The following is a 27,397-nucleotide window of genomic DNA, read 5'->3' as shown; positions in this document are numbered from 1 at the left end:
CGGGGTCCGCGTCCCGAGCGGCGCAGCACTCACCCAGCCGGGCGGCGAGGGGCCGAGCTGCGCCCGCGGCTAGCCGGAGCGCCCAGGCGCCTCCCTTCGCTCTTGGTAGCGTCGGTCCGCACTCCCTGTGACCCAGGACGTCATGATGCCTTCCCTGTTTTCTTAATGATAACTTGGCAGAAGAGGAGACAGGCTGCCAGGTTCTCCTCGGGTGGTTGCGTGGTATGTGCACGTTTCTCTTTGCATGCGTTTGGCTCCCTCTTTTTAAAAAAAAATAAAATAAATATATCTCTCTATTTTTTTTGAAAAAAAAATTTCCCCGGCACTGTCAGGATTTGATGGCATTACTGCGTTTGCATAATCGACGCCTCTGGGTGTGTATAGATGTATGTATGTGCGTGTGATTTCTTTTTTTCCCTTTAAATCCTGCTGCTCCTGCCTCCGTCTCCGCCGCAGCCGCTGCAAAAGCAAGCATGCGTTCCTCTTTTGTCTTTCATTTTACCTTCAGGGTGACATTCAGTGCCAACTGCTCCCTTTTGACCGTCGCCAATCCCCGCCTGGGCAAAATAAATTTGAAAAAAAAAAACACGGAGTGGGGGAGGGGAAGGAGGAACCCCTTCAGTCCCAATGCTGGGGTGCTGGATTCCGGATTCCAGACCTACGCGACCCACCTCCCAACCTTAAAAATAAACATTTTCCCCTCTACCCACCCGGCCCAGGCAGAGATTCGGCATCCACCCAGGACCCCACTCGCGTTCGCGATTCACGCTGGCTGACTTGCATACCCGGTGCGTAGGCCTCACACAATTGGAGCTATTTTTCTTTAAATCCTTTTTTTTTCTTTTAATGGGGAGGGGGTAGGGAAGAAAGAGAAGTCCCAGACTGAGTGAGGGTTCTGTGGAGAAGGAAGAAAAACGTGCGGTGGGGGGGGGGGAGGGTATACTGGCATCTAAGTCACCACCAGGGAAGTTTGGAAGGACATAAAGGGTGACAGCATTTATTTTTCTTATTCTAAATGACAGTAAAACTTTTTTATATAGACAAAGATGTGACAGCTGACTATCCAATGCCTAGGTCATTTTATTAATGATGTTCCCCAGAATCAGAAGAAGGGGGATGAGGCTCCAGGGTAACCTTAATACTTCTGTCTGTAAACAGGAAGTTGTACTTTAGCTGGTGTGGTCACAGGACTACATAGCACAGACAACTCAGTTTTGTCAGGCTTCCTTTGCTGTCTGCTCCCTGTCTGGCATCCCTGCATTCTGTCAGGTCATCATAATATTGTAAATATTTGCACCTGTATATGAACAGGAGCTGTGCACCACCAGGTCCAATAAACATTTTGTCCATCTTTACCATTACGTATCCATTTGTATAACAGACTGAGGAATTTCCCCTAAGCCTGACCATGACCTTGCTCTCCAACATGTGCACATTGCTGAGATCCCTCACTGTCCCCAACAGATTCCAAATTCCTAAAATATGACAGTAGAAGCCAAGGTCGGGGGTTGGGGAGACCCACAGAGGAGAATGTAAAATCTGAGAAGTGGAAAGGCCTGGAAGGGAACTCTTAACTCGCCCGAGATCATCCTGGGCGGCTGTCCATTTGAACGGTTTGTCTAACTGCAGCCAGCTAAGTGTCGTGAGAGCACCAAGACACTTGTTGCATCCTTTCCCCTTTAGAGTCACAACCCAAGAACTGCTAGCAAACCCCACGGGGAAGACACTGTAATTATGCAAAAGCCAGACAATCAGAATTGGAGGAGAGCCTGGCTGAAGTAGACTAAGAGGGTCAGAGGACTATTGACGAATGGCAGCATCCCAAGACTTGAGCGGAGCCTCTCCACGGTTGACAATCGGCCCAGATGCTCTGGCTCTGTTTACAGTCTCTTTGGACTGCCAGGAGATGAGCTGATCCATCCCCTTGGTGCTGAGAGGTGACCAGAGCCATTGATTCAAGAGATCTAGAGCCTATTCAGCATCCCTGTCTACAGATGTTATTGGTAACTTTCCAGTAAGTAGCCAAAACACACTGGTTAACTGGTTCACAGACAGTGTCCAGTTCTCCGGGGGTTTTTCTCAGTATTATTTTTAATAGTTTTGTTTTTTTGTTTGCTTGTTTGTTTCACTTATTGTCCTCAGAACCAGACTCTTGATGACCTATCTCCAGGATATCAAAAGAATAATTTAAAAAGAAAAAAAAAACTTGACTAACTTTAATCTCCTGAAATACATTATATTTTCTTTCCAGGCAAATGCTGTCCTTGCTTCACTGACCCACACATCAGTGCAAGGGTCAAGAGGTCAAGGGGTCCCTTGGCAGTCAAGGCTCAAGTTCTCCAGAGGCCTGAATAGATGATTGTCTGTTTGCTTGCTCTTTGGGGACAAAGGGGGCGGGGGTCTTATGTAGCTCTGATTGGCCTCAACCACCCAGCAAGCCTCCTGTCTCAGCCTCCTAAGTGCTGGGATTACAGGCATGCACTGCCATGCTCAGCCTGCATAGGAACTTTCCCAGTCAAGACCCTCCAACTCTTCCAAGAAGACCTCTTTGCTGGTTGTCTGAGTTCAGACTCGGACTATTTCCAAGGTTTTATTTTCTGTCTTCTTCTTAAATGTAATAGTTAATCGAGTTGGAGCACGCTCAGTTTAACTTCCCAGCCAAACCAGGAGGGAATGAAAAGAGCTGACTAAGCAGCATGGGACACAAAGAAAGCAAGGCTGTAAACTTGACTTTGTTAAAAACATGGGAATCAAATTCAATCTCCAACACAGTAGGAGGGGAAAATGGGGATTTGCCCCACCTTGTATGAGAATATCCAAGCATGGAGAAGGAGGTTACACAGCTAGGATTCAAATTCAAGGATGCTGAGTTCTCACTATCAACCTATTGTCAATGGCTGGCATCATACCCAGACTGGTCCCCCATGGACCAATCAGGTTGGTAATTCACTGCCATCTCACAGGTTCAGGGAACTCCCCCATTACTCTTTCCCTAGCATGCCAGGCCTTCCTTCTGCCTCTTTAAAAATCGATTCATTATTCCAGTTCTACCTACTGGTCAAGGCCAAGTTCCAACCCTACTGCATACACAATGCTGCTGTTTATGACCGTTCTGCTCATCCACCATTCCACAGTGTTCACTGCCACGTAGAGCATTGTTGTTTGCTGTTTGGGGTTGTTCTTAATTCTTCTCCACCTTCCAATTATTTTCTAACAGAATTATACTGCTCCCTGCCCCCCCCCCCACCTTTTCCGGTTTATCTAGCATGATGCCAATTATAACAGTGGCTTTCCTCTATGCCTCTGGTGCATCAATCCACACAAAGATGCCCTCTGGAGCATAAGAATGGCACTTTTCAACCTGAAAATACGCCAACTGGTCTCTGTGTACCTTACACAATCGTCAGAAAACAAGTCACCATGACATGGCTGTATACACCCTGTTGGAAGCACCCAGCAGGGAGGCTGAGGCAGGAGGAGCTAGGGTTCCCAGGAAGGGCAGAGGAAAGGGAAAAAAATGAGGTCAGATGGGTGGCCAGATTATTTGCTTTGAGGATAATATTATGATGAGGTAGAATTTGGCATCGAGGCTGACAATGGTGAGCAGACATATAGAGAAAGCCGATGGAAATGAGATCATGCAGGAGTTGTGGTTGCTAGTTTTGCACTTCCCAAGTGTGTTTTGGGATTAAAAAAATGCAACACTTAGGGTCTAGTGGTTACCAGATACACTAGCAACTCTGGATCAGCTACTGGAAGACAGCTTGTGTGGCCTCAGGCAAAGGCTTTGGTTCCCCAGTTGTACAAAGTAGAGTTCAACGAACTCCAAGGCCTCTCTAGCTCCAGGAGTCTGAAACAGATCGTGAGGGGGAAGAGAAAGCAAGAGCAAGCTTGGGCATCCCACCGTTTCTTCAGGGTTTGAAGACTGATGTAAACATAGATGCTCAAGAGCCCAGGCTGAGTAAGGCAAGTTCAAGTTCCTACCTCTCGTTCTTTAGTATAATTCAGAGTCCTTTGGAAAAACAGAATTCGTAGACAAAAGTATGTTCAAACTTGCACTCTCAGGCTGGGCTGTAGCTCCGTGGTACGGTACTTGCCTAGAATACATAAGTTCCCGGCGTCAAATACCCAGAGAGAGGTAAAAACATCACTTCTACAAGTGTCCTTTTTATACAAGATGAGATTATCAGTAACCATGCATACTGGTCACCTAGTACAAGCGCCAAAGTGTCACTAGTCATCATTCATGCTTACACAAAATTTATTTTCCTTCTAACACGAGCTAATTTGATATGAATGGATCCAATCATTGTCTTCAACTCATAAGCAATAAGCAGCTTGAATAAAATCATGATAGTCAGAGACTGACAATAAAGAGACATGGAGACCAGGACCTGAAGGAAAGGAACCTTGTGTGTATTTCCTGCCTGTAGCCACTCTCAGTGCACCTGTGTGCTCCTTGTTACCCTTCTGAGTTGAATGCTTATACTCTGTGTGTGTGTGTGTGTTTGTGTGCACGCATGTGTGTGTGATGTATGTAGCACAATATTTGGGCTTTTGGTTTCATGGAATTTTTTGGAAATAGGGTCTCGTGTAATCCACAATGCCAAGGCCAGTCCCCAACTCACCTTGTAGCTGGGGATGACCTTGAACTTCTGGTCTACCTTCCTCACTTCCCAAGTGCTGAGATTCCAGCACTAGACCTAGTTCACCAGGTTTTCGTCAGGATAATAAAACAACAGAAATGGAAAGCATGCTACAGACACAAAAGGATTGTCTGTCAGACATAGATTTTTACACCTGAGTCATGCTTCTAGAAAGTTTTCCAGTTATTAAAACATGTGATGGCAAGAACTCAGGGCCCCTGGTCGACAATCCAAGTTGACTTTCACTACAGAGAGTCATGATAGGACCTTACAGAGTCCTACACCCAGTAAAGAGAGGGCTCTCCAGAGTGCTGTGTGATCAACTCCCCCACCCACTCAGGTCACTTTCAAAACTGTGATATAAACTCAAGGAAAGCGGGTACCTGGTCACACACATCTCAACTCGAATCAAGTTCATCAGAATGTTTATTTTGTTAAAACAGACAGGTATACTATGGCTGATACATGAAAATATTAAAATAAACTCATATAAGGCAAAGGTCCTTATCGAGGTTTCACCACTTCAAGGATACACAGGTGAGATGTTCTTTGGTTTTTGCTGTTGTTTTTGTTTGTTTTGGTTTTGGTTTTTTTGAGCTGACGTTGTGGGTAAAGGAAAGAAGGGAATGGTAGGGGAAGGAAGAGAGAGGTAATGTTTCCAATATAGAAGATTCATAATTTTCTTCACATCCCAGATGTGTTCCTGGTTTTTTTTTTTAAGGTTAAAGCCACTGGAATAAAAAATAGCTTGTTTTAAAATGGAGATTAAAGAGAATGGCTATTCATTTAAAGCAAATGCCATGCCTACCGCAACACGGTAGCGTGTAATAACTACTAGTATTCAGAATGATAGCCCTGAGACACAATAAAAGCCTCCATCATCAAAGGAATCTATTTTCAAGGTATTTTACTTAACTGATAGAGGAAGAAGTATCAGCCTGCTGGAAAAAGTTGAACATCGAATGAAAATAGGGCGAATGCTCTCAGCTGGCTAAGCAAGGCTGCTAAGCGAGGCAGAATGGGGCGGGGAATCTTCTTGTTTGTCTATGTTTGTTTTTTAAGGAAGGAGAGGTATCTTGCAGGTGTTAAGGTGGCAAAGAATGGGGACAGAATAGAATCCTGGAGGGAGGAGCAAAGGAGGACACCTGACAGAGACCTGGAGTCACGTGATTTCAATATCCTGTATCGGACAACTAAATTAAGGGTAGGCTATTAATGATGTGCAAATTAAGATTAAGAAAATAATTCAGTTTGAGATATTTTGAGTTTACAATCCTTTAGGACAGCCTGATTCCACTGGCCATAGGAAGGATGTAGAAGATATTTGTGGCTGGAGAAGTCTGAGGTCCACCAGTAAATTAGTGGTCAAAGTTGTTAATAAAGGTAAGGGTGAAGGTATAAACAAAGGTAATTTCAGAGTCTGAAATAAAATGGCATTTATTTGATCAAGTTCTAATTACGTAAAATACATAACACCCTGGCAAAATGTTGGTGACTTCTGAATCTGTAACATACAGTGCAGAATAGCAGTCTCCAGGTACCCTGAATTTCGGGTTGCACCTGGGCTTTCCCACAATCCTCCATTTCAAGGCTCAGCTTTCCATATGCACTAGCACACTGACTGCCTGGGTGCACAAGAAGGGGGGCAGAGCATACCCTGGCAGCCTGGTTCAACTGGAAAAAATGCTCGCGACGTCACCTGATGCCACTGGCTCCCGACTATGTCCTCATCGGACGTGGCTCTGCCAGCTGCTGAACCAGCAGGGGAAACTCAGGGTCATGGAAAGATCACTAAACTTAGAGTCAGAACTCGGGAGGGTATGGCTCACCATGGCCTGCGGCTGCTCTTATACTCCCTGGGCAAACCACTCAGCCTTCAACACCTGGCTGGCCCCTGAGACAGCCCCCTGCTGCCAGTCTCAAGCCAGTTCCCCAGAGCAGTGCTGTGGCGGTCACAGGTCATCATCCTAAGGAAGTCCTGAGTGGAGCCAACCACACATGATCCAAGTCACCTCTTTTATGAGCCTTTCCCTGCTCCCCACTGTGGGAACACTCTGTGTCTTCACCATAGCCACACACTTCTGAGATTAACTCTGCCTGTGCGTGAACTACTGGTATTCTGTCATCAGCTCGTATAATTGATGCTTTAGTTATCTTCCGATTCATGGCATGTGCAGAGCACAGCAGTGGCCCCGTAAGTGCTGACTGTCAGGGAGGAATCTCAACCTACGTAGGCACAAATCTATGAGAATGTTTTTGATACGCCAGAACATAAGAAGAGCTGGGCCAGCCACAGGTACATGAAACAAGTGCTCAGAAGAGCCGCTCTATAATAAAAGGTATACAGTTCCTATACACTACCTTACGTATTCAGCCATTTTTAGGGGATAAAGTCCTTTATTTCCTACCCAGGCTTAAGGTTAAAACACAAAAATCATCCCTCTCTCCTGCCCCTGAAATGCTAAGAGTGACTTTATCTGACACCAAGGCATAAACAATGCATTTAAGATGTTTCCAGAAAGCCATGAGAAAGAAAACCAGGGGATATCTAGATTCAAGGTCCTCACCTTTGCACAGCTGCTACTGTATGGTGGGAAAGACGCAGAAAGCATGCCAAACATCATATTCCTGCGAAATTTTCTGAATCTTCCTGTAGCCACATGCCCTACCATCAGGGCGGAAATCACAATCTGGAGGCTTGGTGGGGAAGGGGTAGAAAACACAGCACATGTCATGGCTGGTGTTTGGTTAAGGTGGGCAGCTCCTGGAAGCAGTCACCTTCCTGTCAACCTTTCCAGAAGACAAGGCAATCGAGCGCACCAATTTTAATCTACATGTAAGCTTTTCACTTGGCCAATGTTATATTTGTATCTTAAGAGTCCCCCAAAGCCCATAGTTTTAAGACTTGGTCCTTAGCCTATGGTGCCACTGAGAAGTGGTAGAACCAGGGGCAGATTGGGTCTAGTGGGAGAAAGTTAGAACATCGGAAGGAAGTTAGAACAGTGGGGGCAGGGAATGAGGGGGTATGGGAGTAGAGGGGTGGGGATGCCCTGGAAGGAGATCCAAGAACCCTGCCCTTCTGTTGGTTCACTTTCCAGCTGCCATAAAGTGTGTGGCTTTGCTCCATAACATACTCACACACCCTGTGCTGTCCAGCTACAGTTTCCAAAAGGGCAGGCCAATCTGCCATAGTCTGCAGCTTCAGAAACAAGCCTCTTCATTCTGCACACTTCACTGCAGGAACTAGCATCCATTGTGGTTGCCAAGCTCAGCCTTCCAACTAAATCGTTTGCTCTGTTTATCTCTCAGCCCTCGTCAGAGAATTTCTGTTTGCAGTTAACAGCGGTTAACACAGAGACTCACAACTGACCACAGTGCAGAGAATCAGAGGTTGCAAAAGATTCGGCCCTACATGGAACATACATCACACAACTCTCCTTCCCAAGGCTCTGTGGGAGAGAGAGTAGAAAAAATGTAAGACACAGGGGTGGTGGGAGACAAGAAAACAGCGTCTCCTGAATACAGGACAGCTGCACATGTAAGCTCATAGTGGAGGCCTCAGCACACACAAGTCTTGTGTAAACCTAAGCAGGACCAAAGCCCAGCATGAAGAGGGGAGCTGAGCATGAAATCCCATCCCTGGCTGTGGAGCTAGCTACTGGCAGGCATTAGCTCCTGGGAGATGGAGGACCCGTTTTATCTTAAGAGTGTAGCCTCTGGTAAGCTGACCACACTCAATAGGAAAATCACCACATTGAGGAATATCTGGACAGCATACATTGGCCTTCATGGGTTTTAAATGAAAAAAGACATCAAGTTGGGTAGGTTGGGAAGGGGGTATGGATCTGAGAGGATTTGGAGAAGAGGTGAACATGATGGATCAACACTCACATGAAACTCCCAGAGAACTAGTAAAAGCTAATTAAATAATGCTTCTCCAGTCACACCCTGCAGCAGCTGGGTCAGAACACCCAAAGGAAGACTGAAGGAGTCACACTTGCTCATGAAAACCCTCCATGTATGGGGTCAGGGAAACAGTGGAGTGGGTGTGAGGACCTGGGTATGTCCGAAAAATCTGTGTGAAAGATGGACAGAGTATGTCTGTCTACAATTTCAGAGCTCCTACAGGAGACAGCAGGCAGAGGCTGTAGAACTCTAGGGAGCTCATGTGTACACAGGGTAGAATGTAAGGACCAACCTAAGGCTTTCCTCCTACATGCACTCTGTGGACCGTATGCACCTGTGGACCGTATGCACCTACACACACACACACACACACACACACACACACACACTCCAAGTCACTATAGCTCACAGCAAAGTTTGGGTTCCACTACCTATTACAGATAAATGGAGCCTCAGTTGGCTAAGCTAGTTGACTAACATGTAACGTTAATAAGTATCAATAATTAGATACTGACCAAAAACAGACCACTTTAGAGATTCCAAATCCCTATTCATTCACCATAAAACCTTTTCTAGAAAGTTCTTTGTAAATGAACCCAAGATAGCATTTGGGTGGAAGTTCTATCCCAAGCCCCCTCCCCTGGGAGTTGCCTCAGTCCAGACTCCGAGAAAGCCTTCCAAATGGTCACCTCTCCCCAGAGATGCTCAAGACCACTCCCACAGGGTATTTAAACTGCCCCCCTGAGAACAAATGTGGTTTTCCGGTCTTTCTTCTCCATCTCTTCTCTGGGGCCTGGAAGGCCACCCAGGAGCATTGGTATCCATTAAACCTGGGCTTTTTCTAATTCCGTTAGATTTGGTCTGATTTGAACTATTGCATTGGTGGACAGGTTTATCAGGATGCAAAAAAACTTTTAAGATAGGATAAGAATAATGGATTAATTTATTTCAGATATCAGCAAAGCAAGTGTTCAAAAGGCACATGAAATGATGATTTTTTTAATGCCTCCTCATTCACAAAATGTTTTAATATGCTATTTTATTTAATCTTTGCAACAAACCTGTGTACGGTTGGTATGTTATGTCTACTTTTTAAAAGATAAAATAAAAAATAAAGGTAGTTCCTCCTGTTTGGGGGCAAAGTGAGGCTGGGACCTCTGAAAACTATGCTTCTTTCCCAGACCATTCATGCTTCCTCAGAAGCCCTACTGATTGCTGCCAGCAAGACGCCATCTGCATTGAAACCTAGTGCCGAACAATGGTCTAATTGATCTATCAGTAGTGTCCAGCATATAGCCCAGGCACCTACAGGGTGGATGACAAAATGAATGTGCCCAACACAAATAATAAGTTGACTTAAAACATTATGAGATGGGGGGTGTGATTTTGATTTGTAACTTAATCATGAGAGTCTTGAACAGGAGCTTTGTACACAATGACAACACATTGAGTTGCAATGTCAAAAGTCCCCACCTACCCACAACACGTTAGGAAAGGAAGGAAGGAAGAGGGTAGGGAGAAAGAAGGACTTTTCAATGTTTTTTTTTAATTAAGCAGATTGAAAGTTATTTAATATGTTAACAAGCCTTGTGAATGTCTGAAATCTATTTCTTCCAACCATTAAAAAAAATCCTTTCAGCCCCAGCACTTCTCAGAACTAACACCCCATTGTACATACCCTATGATGGCTTCCTAACCATCCTTACACCCCACTGGACCATGCTGCCCTCGTTTCCTGTCACCCCATTGGACATACACTGCCATGATTTTCTGACACCCCAAATAAACCACACTACCCTGACTTCCTCAGCTCTTTCCAGACTCTGCCAAGTGTCATTCTCTTAGAGAGAACCAAACCAGCTTGGTTGGTATTTAAAACTGAAACATGTCCTCATTTCCAGAAATTCCTCCTTGTCTCTTCCACCTTTTTTTCCTCTATAACCCTTAGTACTTTGCAAAGCACTTGACAGTTTATGCCTTCATCTCACTGTCCTACTTGCCGTCTCCATGAGCTCTGAGGATGTTTCCCTCCCCCCACCACACTATTATCTCTTACAGCTAGAAAAACCAAGCTAGTGTTCACTAACTCCACGGTAAGAAAATAAATGATTATCAAAGAGAAAATGTGTCATGGGAGAAACTCAGATGAAGATGCTGTCTCCACTGTTAGTTGTGTTAACAGTGTCTTTTGGAATGAGGAGATGGCCCATGATGTCAACCCCAATTACCTGAGTTCAATCCCGGGATACCAGGACATGTATGGGGGAAGGAGAGAACCACTTTTTTTTTTTAAAGTTGTCCTCTGACCTCCATGTGCATGCCTTGGTACACATGTACAGACACACACAAAGGCCCACAAAAATAAATAAGCTTAAATTTTAAAATTTAAGCATCTATTCTGGTTTAAGTTATTTTCACAACCTAAGGATGACAACATGATGCACAACTAACTGAAAAACAAGAAAACTGAGATGATATGACCATTGGCACTGAAGAAAAATTGCTACACTGGGCATGACCTTCTTTCTAATTATCTGTAATTATTAGCAGATAGAAAGTAGAAAGATGAAGTTTCCGATCATGGATGTGAGCGCCAACGATCCTAGCGGTAGCCATGTACAGATTCCCAATGGATGCTCAGAGGGAACTACTTTCTACCCTCTTAGACCACAGCACGGTTCAAAAAAGTCAGGAGGTTCCCTGATATAAATAATGTTAAGTATCTACTGGATTCACATTTTCCATAGGTTTTGGCAGAGATTGCTCATTCGTTCCTGGCAGCTCAGACCCAAATAATTACACAGAAACTGTGTTAATTACAGCACTGTTTGGCCTACTAGCTCAGACTTTTTATTCACTAACTCTTACATCTTAAATTAACCCATTACTATCTCTATGAGGCTGTGGCCTATCAGTAAGGTTCCTTTAGCAGCTACATGGCATTTATTTGACTCTGCCTACCCTCTTTCTCTCTATATTTCAGGTCTGATTTTACTGTGATAAGCCATTGGCTCAAACAGCTTTATTCGTCAACCAATAAAAGCAACACATGTACAGAAGGCCATCTCACATCATCTGTTCTTTTCTGTCTAAATAAAAAGTAAGGTTTTAACTTTAATGAAGTAAAATTACATATAACAAAACAGGTTCAAGCAAGAATTGCAGTTACAATATTTAGTTTACTTGTATCTGACAAAATTAAACAAAATATATTATTATCTATCTTTGTGAATCTAAAGTTTCATATCTGATTTACCCTTTATCATAACTAAGGAAAACTGTAACTATCTATCTTCTACTCTCCAAAGATCCCAGAAGGATAAACAAGAAGTGCATTGTAAGCAACTTCCAAAAATTCAGAATTGACAGGGACATCTTTCTGCCTGGACAATTACCCAATGTTCTTATGTAACAGGGCATCCATCTTCAGCCTACAGGCTCATAGTATCCAGCAGACATTTCCATGAAGCAGGAAATTTGATGATCTGTTTTGCTTATATTGGCAGTTTTTCGGTCACTTTCTTCTGTGTCCTGCAGAATGTCTGACAGTTTCTTCTGTGAAACAGAAATTCTGAAAAACCATACCATCTTTTGCAAAGTTCAGCAGTCACTTTTCTATGGGTCCTGCATGTCCAGTTTATATAGCATACCATAAAGCAGTCCAGGCAAGAACAGTTTCTTGCCCAAATGACTAGTCTTGTCACATTGAAGGCAAATTCCATAATAAGGTTCTTCAATGTCTATCAACTTCTCTGAAGTAATTGGTGCTGCCAGAAGCAGACATGTCTCATTGTCAAGAAAAGTCTAAATTCTTAAAACCTTTTAATTGCCATATTCTGTAGGTTTTTGAAAGATTTGAAGAATACCTATCCATCTAATATATATCACTCCATATGAGAAAACCTAACTAACAAGACTACAGGGTTTGATTATTACAAATGACTATTAATCTGTATTTTTATCTATACATTACATTTTAAAATGAGCTGCACAAACACAATATCTTAAATAAGAACCGAACTACACATACACAGTGTAGCAAATCGACCTTAAATTTGTATCAAGAGACCAATATCCATACCAATGCAAAGTATTCATTTTTATATCATATCCCCCTTTAATGAAAATAAACATTTATAAACAACCATTTTGGTAATTTGGGCATAGTTTTTTTTTTCTCAAAACTGCTTCCTGCTGCTTGTTGGGCAAAGTATTTTTAGGGTTCACAGAGAACTTTTGGGGGACTTTGTTCCATTAAACCACATTAGTTTGGAAGGAATGCACAAGGTCACATTCCTCTGTGGAAACAAAAGCAGAACATAATCTTGGACTCAAATATTAAATCAAGATACCTTTAATATATATATATATATATATATATATATATATATATGTGTGTGTGTGTGTGTGTGTGTGTGTGTGTGTGTGTGTGTGTGTGTGTATATATATATATATATATATATATATATATATTGGTTTAGCTTAGCAGCCTGTACAATAAAATGTCTCTCTGTACTTAGCTCATTCATAATCAAAAACTTCAAAGAAAACACAATAACATATATAATCCAGAGTCTCTGTGTATATACTATCTTTATGTGGATTATTTGTCTTTACTCCTTTAATATATGACCATCTGTCTTCTTTTATATTACCTTTATTGTCTCTTTAAAGACTGTTTTTTTTCTATATTGTTTTCCTCTCTTTCCCAAGCCTATACACACTTTTTTAATACACTGTGTCTCTTTAGAGGTCTTTTATTGTCTGAATTTGTCTTTATTGTGTATCTGTAATCATTTTCTGACCACTAGTGCTTTTTTTCTAAAATGCTAAGCAGGCATGGCTAGGACCAACTCTGCAGCCCTGCCTGTTTGCTCCTCTCAGTCCAACATGGCATAGACATGTTCACTGCTTCTGAGAGTCATTTTCACCGCCCCAGCTCTAGGGACAAAGCATGTCTATGTCGCCATTAAGCAACTAGTACCACTGTGCTCACAAACCCTATTTAAATGCTCCATAGCAAGACTTCCAGAAGAAGCCATGTCTCTGTTCACTGCCAACAAACAGATCCTATGTGAAAATAATGGGACTACCAAAAAGCTGTGCTTTACTCTGTTCTTTTGTGTCTAGAATTCCTTCCCAAACTCAGTTTTATGTGGATGTAGTTACCCCACATTGGCACGCCATGTTGAAGGCTGAGACTATTCATTCATTCCCAACTGCTCATACCCAAATAATCACACAGAACCTATATTAATTCCAACACTGTTTGGTCTATTAGCTCAGGCTTCTTATTAATTAATTCTAACATCTTAAATTAACCCAATTCTATCTTTATGAGACTATGGCCTACCAGTAGGGTTCCAGGGGGCATCTGTCTCCTTCAGTAGCTACATGGCATCTCTTTGACACCACCTACTCTCTCCATCTCTGTTCATATTTCCCACCTAGCTTTACTCTACTAAGCCATTGGCCCAAACAGCTTTATTCATCAGCCAACAAATGCAACACTTGTAGAGAAGGAATTTCCACATCACATAGGTAAAATTGTTTTCTGAAAAGGGCTTGATAGACTGCACAGATGTCTACCTGAAACACCGCTGTCATGTGAGGCTTCCCCACCATTTATATGTATTCCCGGATAAAATCCCAATGCCCCACTGTCTATGTGGAGCTTCACTGAGGAAAGGTCAAAGTGCAGAGAACAACATAAGCATAGCAGGGATGAGGATGGCCCATGGAGCTCAGAAAATGACCCAATTGACTGATGCCACCCTAAACACAGAAAGCAACAATGAAGCAGAGAATATGGCAACACGTTTCTCCTCCACACTGCCCTCCTCTTCTGCAAAAACCAGGTTTAGGAAGAAAGCCCTTTCAGGGATAAAAATGGTATTTATTAAATACTCCAGCAACTACAGATTCAAACTAGCATTTCCCTTCAAAACAGTCACTTGGGGAGGCAATGTAATTACCTCAGCGATGCTGTGATTGCTCTAGACATTTTGGGAATTCCTCTTTTAAAACCACCTTCACAGCTGCTTTAGGACTGGTTTTAGGAAAACCAGTATCATTTTTTATATGGCTTTAATTTATGTAACAAAACTACTGTGGTTCAGCCTACAGGAAATTTGGTTGGCTCTAATTGTAGGTCAAAAACTGACTTCCAGTCAAATGCTCTTCCACATTAAAGACACAGAGGGCCAGGACAACCCTGATGGACACACAGTAGGGTCTGGGCCCTGAAGGACACACAGGAGGGTTGGGCCTGGAACTGGAAGTCTGTGTTTGAATGGTTCTTCTGGTTTTCACTTCAAACTGTGGCCTAGAACATCTTGTTACTAGGGTAGGATTTAAGGGGTGTCAACTACAGCAAGGTTTGGACCCCTACCATTTATTCACTCACAAGAGTCCTCATCATTGGCTCAACGAGTAAGAGCCTGTTGGTAATGAGAGAGTAAAAAACAAAACATAAACAAAAAATGGGTGGTTCAAACCAAAAGCATACCCACATTCCCTCTCTTCTGTGTGGTCTAGGCCAGGCGAGTGGTTTCCACCCATTCCTTGGAGGCTAAAGAGTAATGAATGTCATCTCCAGAAAAAAAAAAAACTGAATTAAAACCCTGGGTTGTTGATTAATTAAGTGACTTGGAACAAATACACCACAGATTCTGTGCCTCAGTTTCTCCCACCAGTGAAATGTGTCTAGTAAGGGTACTGACCCCTTTCTGGTCTCTGTACTAAGAGGATGAATAGTGCAAACCACAGTGCTTATTTATTTGAAGAAATAATAGCAACAATTTATTGAGACCGGCCTTGCTTTCTCCATTTCCAAAATTCTGGGACTGCAGGTGTATAGGACCACACCTGAATGTTTTAATCACAACTTCTAGATCCGAAACTCCAACATCTTCCCTTAACATTAGTGCATAGAAGCCTGTCAACTTTTCATATTGACCAGGTAAAGAATTGAAATACCTTCCTGGATAAACTTCTCTAACTACACTAGCTCCGCAGCTCTTACTTAAAGGCATCAATAATCAAAAAGTCATCAAACCCCAAAACTAATTTATTTTGGATTTTCATTCCAGCTATATTGTACATCCTGGACCACCACATATGCATGCACTCACGCACATACACACACTTCATTTCATATAAAATCATGTTAAACCTACCTTTACAACAGTTTCCATGCTCTGTGTATGTGTGTGTGTGTGTGTGTGTGTGTGTGTGTGTGTGTGTGTGTGAGAGAGAGAGAGAGAGAGAGAGAGAGAGAGAGAGAGAGAGAGAGAGAAGAGAGAGAGAGAGAGAGAGAGAGAGAGAAGGGAGAAGAGAGAAGAGTGAACATTGAGCACTCCTACATGCCAGACCAAAGCACTAAATACACATTGCTTCATAAAAATGTCTCAACTACTTTGTGCATGTGACTGTTCAGCCCCATTGTGATTTCCACTTTAAAAATATAAAAACCAAGCCACCAAAATTTGACCCAACTTTGCAGGGCTTAGGCACCAAGCCATCTGGGTACTAAGGGTCAGTACTGCAGCTGCCCCCATCCTAGAGCTGTGGTCTCTACCTTACAACTCTGATGCTATCCTGTTTTTAAATAAGAATAATTAAGATGGGTCACACCCAGCACCCAGAGGAGGTTGAGGTAGGAGGACTGCAAGACTGAGGCCAGCCTGAGCTATGTAGTATTACTTTTGTCTCAAGAAGAAGAAGAAAAAAACAATACCCATTAATGATAAGTCCAAATCAAATGATTATTATTGCTGTTGTTATATGTGCTGGGTTTGCAATACAGCGTACTCTAACCATAAGCCTATGATGCCAAAATCCATTTGAAGGGGTGAACAAATTCAACTCCAAGAAGGTGAACTGTCACTTTCCCAGTTCAGGCTTTTATGGGGTACTACCTAGGCCAACGAAGTCACCACCAAATATTCCCTGCACCAGTCAGTCTTGTGATGACCACGCGTCTGTTTCCTGCTGGGGAAACCCTTTGTTTCCGTAATAAGTCACCGTGTGCAATCCTAGTAAACACCTGAAAGGGCTCCGTCGTGATGGGCTACACTCTGTGTGGATAAGGCATGGGTTGGGCTCTGTATTTTAACTCCACGAGGCAGGCATTTCCTTACTGTACAGACTTTGTGGACCCTGGCCAGTGCTGTTTGCTATGAGCGGTGGATGCAGTGTGACCTGGAGCTGTTCATCTCCCCAGGTTCAGGTAGAATGTCCTCGTATCCAACCCCAACTTCTGAATGCTGCTCCTCTATATGAGTCCTCTCTAAAGCCTTAAGCTTGGCTTGCTCTTCCAAATCACACTACCAAATGGTCTCACCAAGATTTCCTGACTGGAGGGCATAGCCACCACCTACCACTTGCTGACTCTTTGTGAAGCCCCAGACTGTCTCCATGGTAACAGAGTCAGCACATCATTTTCCTGCTTAATTTCCCCTCTTTGGACATGCCTGGGAACAGTCAACCAACACTGCCTTGTGTCATCAGCCACCTCACCCTCAGGTGGGGTTTTCTCTAGCCTGTGGTTTCCAAGTAACATGAAGTTGTTAGCTGTGGGACTTTTGGGTCTCTTAGAGGGAAATGCTAAGAGTCATGATATGGTCACCAAGAAACATTCCTCTTTTGTATAAGCAATGGTCCCTGGGATCTCCTTGAGAGCTGTTACCAAAGGAAAATGACTGACTGAGTGGGTTTGACAGTCATAACAGCTTCCTTCTCTCTCTCTCTCTCTCTCTCTCTCTCTCTCTCTCTCTCTCTCTCTCTCTCTCTGTGTGTGTGTGTGTAAGAGAGACAGAGACAGAGAGACAGAGACAGAGAGACAGAGAGAGACAGAGAGAGAGGCTAAGAACTCATAATCTTTTTCTAGGTGATTCCTGCACATTTTTAACTTCCATGTAACCCAAGCCGGGTGTAGAGGACCCAGGAGGCTCCACTCCAGGATCTGGATATAAGGAAAGAAGAAAGACCTACTCCTCTGTTGGTTTATTTGGCCCTTGGGTTTTTTTTTTTTTTTTGGTTTAAATTTGCATTTTCTTTCTTGTTTGTTTTGTTTGCCCGTTAGTTTCTTTTGAGTATGAAGAAGTTTGTTTTGTTGGTACAAGGTCACATGTATTCCACCCAGACTGACTTTGAACTCACAACTTGTAGATTAGCCGATTCTAAAAAGCTGTGCTAAACCAGAGAGGAATGTGAAAAACAAACGTCCCTTTGCTGATTCCTTGATGGGATCATCTCTCTCCCAAACTGACCGAAGTTCCACCAACATGGGAGACACTTTGAGACGGGCTCACAATGCAGCTCTGCCTCTTCTGGGACTCACTATGGAGAACAGGTTGGTTCAGAACTCACAGATCCTTCTGCCTCTGCCTCCCAAGTACTGGCATTAAAGGTAGCCATCACCATGCCCAGGCCCTGGAGACCCTGTCTTTCTCTGGATGACTCTGCCTCTGTCATAAGCCCATCGCATTGACAAGCTCCATTCTGCCCTGGAATCACTCCATGCTAACGCATGTCCCATTGTGAACATTCTTTATGTTGATAATTTTGTCTAATATTAGATTGTTACCATATCTATTATTGTTTAAAACTTGGCCTTCCATTTTCCTTTGTTATCACCTACCTATATTTAAAAAAATAATCTGTAATATGTAATATAGTTTTAACTGATCTGAACTTAGTGAACAGACTATCCTTTCATATGTGCCAGCTCTGAGCTGCTAACTAAGTAGAGGGATTTCAGTAGAACGCAGAATTTGAAGCGGTCCTAATATCTTCTGGCTGATTGGAGCAGCCTGGCATAGTCTGAAAACTGGGAAGGAAAAAAAACCTAGTAAAACTTGCCACTCCGTTATGTTACATCAGAAAAAATAAAAACAAGCCAATAGCAGTATTGATTCCCTTTCTGAGAACATTTGGTGAGCTACCCCTCTATAATGTCACAAGACTCTGCCTGGCTCCGACTTTTCTATCTTGGATAAAAGTTGAGCCCACATTAATTTTTATAAGTTGTGACAAGACAGGGATCCAAACTTCAGCCATAATTTATTCATGGGTGAACCAAATGCCAATGTCTTCTTGATGGCATCCTGCATGATTTCCCCTTATGCCCCTTTCCCTAGTAGCTAAACATTATACATACATAGAATGATGATATTCCCTTGGGGGTTAGTTTTGAAAGTTTGTTTCATTAGGCAACAGACACAGAAAAGGACTTCACCTCTTAAGAGTTGCATTTAAATGCATATACGAACATCTCATTGGAGGTAGCTGGGCCTGAAAGTTCACAGGGACGTTGCCTATTAGATATATGGTCCATTTCTATGCCCCAAAGTTAATACTAGGATGTATGAAAAACTCTCCTAAAATTCAATCTGAGCTACTTATGCACAGGGGCCACTGGATTGGCCTCCACACAATTATTTTAGGGTGTTAGGAAGAGTGTTTCCCATCTCCCTGGTGCTTGGAAATAGTTAGATTTTTATGGCTGCTGAGTCAGAGCCAAAAAAATATAAGTTCATGCCATAATATACAACCTTTCCCTTTGGCTGTGAAAATTTATATGTACATATTTATGTGTATATATAGATAAAAATCTTCATAAACAGAGTGGGCCATTTGAGATGAACTGTATTTAAAGCATGCACTCTCTGATTCTGATGATGTTACTGCTATTTAAAAAAAAAAAAACCCAGTTCTCTCCATAACTTACGAAACCACAAACAAATGGGCCAAACTGCTACTCAGGACTATGCAGTTTTTCCCTCATTAACTTTCCCTGCTTTTTCTTCTACTTTCTATATGTGCTCAAGGAGAGGGACGGGGCACAGAGACAGCTCTACGGGGGGCATATACACTTGTACGTGGAGGACAGATTTGGACTTTGGATGTTGCTTCCCTGGAGCTGTCTACCTTTATTTTTCAGACAAGCCCTCTTACTACACTCCACACCTCAACAGTTAGGCTAGTCAAACGCCAGCAAGCCCAAGATTCTACCTGCCTCCCCAGTCCTGGGGTACTAGCTCACCTCACGAGGGTTGACCTTTGCTAAGTAGGGGTAGGTCACTAAGGTGAACGCTGGGGATTGAACCCGGGTCCTCACACTCGCACAGCAAGCACTTTATCACCTGTGCTGTCTCCACAACCCCTGCTCATATTTTAACTCATAAATTCTTAATAGAGTTAACGATGGTAATACCTGACCTCTGTAAGGAGAAAGTCATCTCCCTTGAGTGGTTTTTACTTTTCAACCACTTTATTAGCTTTTTGCAGGTCTCATCTTGAAGTCCAGGTCAGCCTCCACTGCTGTGGGATAATGCTTTTGTATACTGGAAAGATTTGTCACTTGTGTTTGTTTAATAAAACGCTAATTAGCCAGTAGTCAGATAGGAAGTAAAGGCGGGGCAACCAGGCTAGGAGAACTCTGGGAAGGCAAAGGTAGAAAAAAAAAGATGCAGTGGAAGCAAGATAAGAATGCCTTACTTAGAAAAGATACCAAGCCATGTGGCTAAACATAGGTAAGAAATATGGGTTGATTTAAGTTGTAAGAGCTCATTAGTAATAAGCCTGAGCTAAGAGACCAAACGGTTTGTAGTTAGTATAAACCTCTGTGTGTGGCTGAAAGACCAGGTGGGACAGAAACTTCTGTCTATACTCCCCTTTGTCAGTTGGGCCACAAGCAGTGTGTGCACTGTCCATGAATGCCAGACCCACCCAGTCTTGAGATCCATGTCATGATTGCTAATCAATCATGATGCCCTTTTGTACATGTAGCAAACACAGACTTAGAATTTCTCCCTGCACATCACTCTTTGTCAGTCAATCAGAGTAAGCTGAAACCAATGCTAAGAAAATCCCTACAAATTGCCTGTTTGTCTCTTTTTATTAATTTTTCTATTTTATATAAATACATCACAGTTCTTTGCTCTTTATTACTCTATGTTACCTTACTCCACCCTCCTCTTATTGGTCTTTATCCTCTGCCAATCATCCAGATTCTGCTTTTGCATAGTTGCCATTCCACCAAACAGAGAAAATGCAGTGTTAGCCTCTGTGAATGTGCATGTTTAAAAACCTAAAGATGCCACCAGAAGGCTCTTGGATTTGCTAAACACCATTAGCCATAAAACATGGCAAAAAATCAATGTTGAGAAATCAGAAACCAGTAGAGGTGACATAGCTCTATATTCCTGGTATTCAAGAAATTGAGACAGGGAGATGGCTGGGAGTTCAAGACCAGCCTGGGCTACAGTGAAATCCTACTTCAAGAACAGAGAAATGAGCAGCCTTTTCATCCACAACTAATAACTTTCCAGGAGAGGAAACAGGGGTAAGGGTGGGGACTACCAAACAAAAGATTTTTAGAAACATAAAATGAACTACCCAGGGAACCCAGGCAGCCCCACCAAGGAGGTGAAAGGCCTCTACAATGAAAGCTTTCAAACATGGAAGAAAGAGAATAAAAAACACCAGAAGGTGGACTTGCCCCATGTTCATGTTCACCTCTGTCAAGCTCCTGTCTTCTCATGCTGATGATCATGAGGAATCACTGATTTGATTGACACTGTGATTTTCTCTCCTTCTAGACCATGGCATCCATCTGATCTTGAATTTCACCCTACCTTTTGATGTCTGCCAGTTGAAGTCACCCCTGTATCCAACTTTTCCGTGAATGTGCATGAATGCCACTCAGAGTTCAAAGGCAAGTGCCCAGTCATCCCAGAAGAAGCCTAACACGCTAGTGTTTTGTTCCAAGTGTGTAGTCATATGACAAAATGACCCAGGAGCAGGTCCCCATTTGAGAAGTGTAGGGGTATATTACTGAGGTCCTGTAGCCAAGATGTCAAGAGACTGTCAACAGCTATGAGAGATTGCTCTGGTCTGCTCTCACCACCCTCTCCAACACACAGCTCAAGAAGATAAAGACCCATGGCTAATCATCTCTACCAGGTGTGTAGCTGAATCTGCTGCAACACTATGATTACAATCACGCTCAACAAAACACCATGATTTGTGTGTATGTGTGTCCAACTGTGGTTGTGTTATATATGTTTGTGTGTATGTGTAAAGGTCAGTGGTTGTAGTGATTTGAGTAAGAATGGTCTCCATAGACTCATATATCTGAATACTTGGTCCCCAGTTGGTGGAACTGTTTGGGAAGGATTAGAAGGTGTGGTCTTATTTGAGAAGGTGTGTCACCAGGGGTGAGCTTTGAGGCTTCAAAAGCCCATGCCATTTCCAGTTAGCTCTCTCCCTCATGTGCTTATGGATTAAAAAGTAAGTTCTTAGCTTCTGCTCCAGTCCCTTGCCTGCCTGCTGCCATGCTCTCTGACATGATCATCATGGACTCTAACCCTCTGAAACTGCAAGCCTCAAATAAACTCTTTCTTTTATAGGTGGCCTTGGTGTCTTATCAAAATAGCAAAGCAACTAAGAATCGAGGGCCACAGCGGGTGTATTCCTTAATTGCTTTCCATATTAATTTTTGAGACAGAGCCATTCACTGACTTCACTTATTGGGCTAGACTGGCTAGCTAACAAGCCCCAGGATTCCCCTGCCACCCCCTTCACCAGAACTGGGATTATAGGTACACTGGGCTACACTTGACTTTTAAAAGCACAGATGCTGAGGATGTAGCTTAGGTCCTTTATCTTGCACAGCAAGCCTTTACCAATGGAGCAACCTCCCCAGCTCCTAAAAGGTCAGGACTCTGATGCACCACAGTTAAAAGGTCAGTGAGCCCTGCTGGAGACTACAAAATAAGACACACAGCCTGGCTGAAGTCAACAAACAGATCCCTGTGACAGCGATTCGCACAACTTTAAACCCTACACACCTACCATTTCGACCTTGCAGTAGATGCTAACAACAAAGCTCATACTCAAGAATCATGCAACTGAGTTACCAAAAGAAAAAGAAAAAAAAAGAAAGAAAAATTAAAAATGCCTTTTAAAATTTTTTATGTTTTAAGTAAGTTTAGGATTTTGTGTCAGGCCCTATTTGGAGCTATCTGAGAGTACATTCTGTCCACAGGCTATGGGTCAGACACACCTACGTGGCACCGAATCTCTGGAAGCAATAAGAAAGCTCCAAAGGAAAAGCTGTGTTGAGAAGGTTTGCAAGATTTCATAAACTTTAAATGCTTTTCAGGACAATAGGCTTTTTTTTTTTTTTTTTTTTGCAAGATTTTTGTTTTTTTGTGGGCTGAGGCTGGGCATGGTGGCACAAACCAATAATCTCATTTGGATAAAGTAAAGGATAAAGAGGATTAAGATTTCAAAGTTACCCTGAGCTACAGGACAACATGCTATCTCAAAAAAAAGAAGAGTTTTTCAATGGATTAAAATTCCTTTTGACTCTTGCCTAGAACCAAAGAGCCCTATAGAAGCCCTTCCTAATTTTTAGCTCTGGGCTCTCCTCTCATGTAACCAATACCTCCTTGAGGGCAGGGTATTTTTGTGAGGCTATAACTATTACTGTGGAAAATCAAAGAGGACGACAAAATGTATGCAGCTTTTCTCGCATAGACAATGCCTACAGAGTGAGGCAGGGTTTCTGTCAACCAATGGTTTGCAACCCAAGCATGAGGACTGAGTTCCGATCTCCATCTCAGAATCACATATAAGAAAGTGGATGTGGGGGGCTGTGGTCCTGGGGCTGTGTGGATGTGGATATAACCAAGATATACTGTCTAGATTATGAAATAGTTAAAGAATAAACTATTAAAAATAAAGAACACGGTATCTTCATCTACTGATTGTGAGTTATTAGGATCCAGTCAAAGCAATGTTCTGGAGCTTCTAAGGAAAACTCATTAGAAACTACCCAGGTCTCTTGAAATATTCTTTCTAGACTGTCCCTCCTGGAGAACAGCCAGCATGTTGTGCAAAGTCCGTGCCTAACTCAGGGCCTTGGGTCAACAGCCCCTCCGGCATTCCCAGCCAACAGCCAACATCAACTGCTAGCCGTGTAAGTGACCCATTTGGACTTTTGCCTGTTCAGGCCTTCGGATGTAACTGTATCCACAGTCCTACCTAGCCAACATCTATCTGCTACAACTGCAGAGGAGACCCAGAGAAAGAACTGAGTGGCATCTTTAAGTTACGCAGGGTTGAGGTGGTTTTCATTTGGTTGTATGTAGCTAGAGAAAGGGTTTTACAAAACAGCATTCTGTCATGAAATTCCAACACATGGGGCACTGGCTTTGTGACCAAGTGCTAGACACTAGCTCTCAGGGCCTCAGACAGACGATTAGTAAAAGCAGGAAGAGCATTAAGTAAGAATTTGAAGGGGAGGAAGTAAGAATTCGAAGGGAAGAGAGAAGAGATAGCATAGGGAAGGTGGGGCTGAAGAAAGGAGCCCTTCAGTTAAATACAGACAGAACAATCAGCAGTGGAAAGCTCGGGTGGTGCCCCGTGGAAGGCAGAAAAGACTGGGTGTGATCACAACCCCTAGCAGAATGCTGCAAAGTGCTCCACAAATGATAAAACTCAGAAAGAGAAGGGTGCATCCAAGAGAAGACTGCTTAAGGCTGGGTGTGGTGGGTCTGAACTGAGAGAGGGGGAAGATTTATGTAAAACCTAGGGAACTCGTAAGGATGTAAACTTTCTCTCCAACCTCTCAGAAAGTGTTCTCCAATTACCACGCAGCTAAGGACCTCAAGATGAAGATAAAATCCTGCCTAGGCTGAGGCTTTGGAGAGATGGAAGGTTATGACCCCACAGAAGGTTTCCACTCTGCACTTCACAATCTGCCCCAAAGACGCCTTGCTGACATCTGAGGTGTGCTCCTCCACAGTAGCTTCAGGTGGGGTTGGCAGACAGAGTCGGGTGTGCTTTCAAGACAGATTGTCTGCCACCCACCAATCTATGGTGACAGAAGTAACACACCTGACTGACCAGAAGATGGGAGGCCAGAGTAGCTGCTGGTCCATATTCTGAAGCAAGCTCGTGATGTGTTGCTGTTCTGTGGTTAGGGTCTGTTCCTGCTACCCCAGGATGGTTCTCTTTCTCTCTGATGCTTGGCTCTATTGTTTAATCAGCTGGCTACGAGGAACACAGCCCAGGTTTGTATTGTGATTTCTGCCCATGGCCTCTCGGCTACATCTGAGCTTCTGTATTTTGTACTGCCATCCCTTTTGGTCAAGGCTAACACTCCTTGTTCCAGCATAACTACTTTAAGAATACTAGGGCTTTCCCATGATCTCTATTGAGCAAACAAACAGCTCCCAGGAATCTCCATGCATATCTGAACTTGGTATCTGAACTTCATTTGTGGGTTTGTTCCACTCTTTATTATTTGTTTACTTGGGGTGGGGTTTCCTGAGACAGGTTCTCACTCCCATTCCGGTGGCCTACTACTGACTCCCAACTATCCTCTTGCCTCAGCTTCCACACCTGCTGGGCTTACAGGTGTGGTCCCCCCATACCCAATGAACTTGATTTGAATAATAAAATCCTGAACTTTAAGCCATTGTCACAATAAAAAGCAAGTTGGGGACCTTGAATATTGTTTGGTTTTGAAAGTGATCTTTTATCAAATGGTGGGATTATCACTGTCTGCTACTCTTCCCTTTAAGGGTTTGGACCAGAGAGAAGGAAATCCTTCTGAGTTGTTTTTTCTGGTACTATCCTGTCACGTCTTCTTAAGGCTGGAGAGATGTAGAGAGGGAACAGTTATGCTATTCCTGTTCAAGCTTAGAACATCTGGATAGGTCCCTACCAGTGAATCTTAAGGGACATACTCAAACCATCTCTAAACCATGCTGCATCCATAATACTATCCATTCCTAAGATTCACCACGCAGATGTAGAGTATTTCCTTGTTCTATACGGGGTGGTCCTGCTACTTCCCTAGATGAGTAAGTCAATAACGATAAAAGCTAAGGCTGAGGAAGAAGTGTAAATTTTGTCCTAGCATCAGCAGCCTTCAGAGGTGCTTAGCATGGTAGTGGAAGGCAGAACCAGCTGGTTAGCAAGCAAGTCTTCATACGCTGGCATGCTGCAGGGGGCAAGGCAGGAAACATGAGTCATCCTGGATCAGGGTGTTTAGTTACTCCAATGCCCTCCGTTTACCACAAAGCAGGAGCTCTTGCATTTCAGGAGACAGTAGCCAGGAGACAGGCAACATCCCTGGTAACTAACTCAGCGTTTGTTCCGAATATATCTCGAAGCCCAATGAACTCCCTAGTTCTCCAGGATAAATTGGGGTGAAATCAAACTTTTTGGCTTGTTTGTTTTGTTTTCCTTGTTTTCTTTTTTTGTTCATTTTACATGCCAACCACAGTTTCCCTTCCCTCCCCTCTGCTCCATTGTTGTCACAGGGTCCCCTAGCTATGATGTGAAGCCTTGGGGGTACAGGGCTAAAGGAAGTGGAGGCCCCGGGCTGCTGGCTTGTGCACTGGAAGGGCCAACACATTGATCCAGGGAGAAGTGAAAGCCTCGGCGAGGATCTATCCAGATGGGAGACATATACTTTGCTTGCAGGGAGTTTGAACACGGCACAGCCTAATTCAAGTCTGACTGAACAAATGTTTATAGAATATGTGCAACAGGCCGAACACGACTGAAAGAAGCTAAGTCGCCACTCCGGCTCTTGCTGACTGTGTGTCATTAAAGATATTGCGGGAAGATAAGAGAGACTGAATCAGAGCCATCCAACCAGGAAGAGGCCGTCCCTAGAGGACATGATCTGCATCCTTTGGAGAAACCAAGCTGCAGTTAAAAAACGGCCAGGTCTCCAGTAATGAGTTGTTTTTTATGGATTATAAAATAAACAGGTGCCATGTGTAGACTATTTGGGAAATGTTTCTGAGTATTTGAAAGCTGGGACAGAAAGGCAAACTAGCTGTTTGCTGAGTTCTCTGTCCACTTATGACCCTGCAAGCAGGAGCCTCTTGCTTTGCTGCTCAGTAAATTAACTGGACAAAAGGCTGTTGAGAACAACAGGGCAGTTTCAGCTCCGAACAACTGACCCCCAGCTACTGATCGTAATTCCCAAGTAAGTACAGTTGGTCTCACAACGTTGCCATCCTAGCCGGCTTCAGAGCAGGGTGCTAGGAAGCCTGGGCTAGGATTAACCCCAGTTTCCTCTGGAGCCAGGATTCTACTAGTCATGTTAAAATTAGCACTTTCTCTACATGCAGGGGTAGAGTTGCTGAACTAATGTTTGGCCAAACTTTGATTTTATTGGGACCCTGGAAAAGGGATATCTCATATCTCCTCCCAGAGTTACAAAAATAAAAAAAAAAAGAGTCCCACAGAAAATGGGGCATTTCTGTCACTATATCTGCATGTCCTAAAATGTTGAAGTTGTTAAGTGTGTGTGGCCCTCTGCCAGACTCAACCTTATAAAAAGGCATGCGTAACCTTTTTACACCAGGCTACACCGCCATCTGAAAGGGTCGTGTCCTAACCACAGAAAGAAATCACGCAATATTTTAGTTCACAAATTGCCTTGGTGTCATGCTCATATCTATCCTGGAGTGCCTGTGGCCTCAGGACCACTGCTTGGACATGGCTGCTAGGGGAAATGGCATCTGTGGGAGTCCAGAGCATCGAGTGACACTGCGGGATTGATGACTAATAAGTGCCAGCATGAATATCCCCACCCGTGTGTACCTCCTTCCTATGTGCCACCACACTCCTGGCTTGAGGGGATGAGACGTTATATGCCCTACACTCTGATCTGTAGAACCCTACATCTCCAAACACTCCCCCACCATCCACCTCTCGGTTCTTCTCCTAAGCTTGCTGGGCTGCTCCTGTGATTCTGCTCTGCTTTCTTATTCAAACACAGTAGGCATGCGGTTTTCTCCCCACTAGCT

At 43.4% G+C, this 27,397-nt stretch overlaps 1 protein-coding gene across 3 annotated transcripts in view; it reads right to left on the bottom strand.

The window, feature by feature from the left end:
• The window catches only part of Esrrg (estrogen related receptor gamma), a 613,611-nt gene that overhangs the window by 566,198 nt on the left and 20,016 nt on the right, over window positions 1-27,397 (bottom strand). Inside the window, exon 1 of one of the 3 annotated variants that reach the window (XM_005348853.3) lies at window positions 34-536. The exons of the other annotated variants lie outside the window; for them this stretch is intronic. The gene's annotated coding sequence lies outside the window, so the exon portion shown is untranslated. Of the gene's footprint in view, window positions 1-33; window positions 537-27,397 lie in introns of those variants that run through there. 3 annotated transcript variants of the gene reach the window in all.

This window comes from Microtus ochrogaster, chromosome 6 (assembly GCF_000317375.1).
Source record: "Microtus ochrogaster isolate Prairie Vole_2 chromosome 6, MicOch1.0, whole genome shotgun sequence".
NCBI classification, from domain to species: Eukaryota; Metazoa; Chordata; class Mammalia; order Rodentia; family Cricetidae; genus Microtus; species Microtus ochrogaster.
Note: the sequence above shows the minus strand (reverse complement) of the source record. Positions and strands in the feature narration are given on the sequence as shown.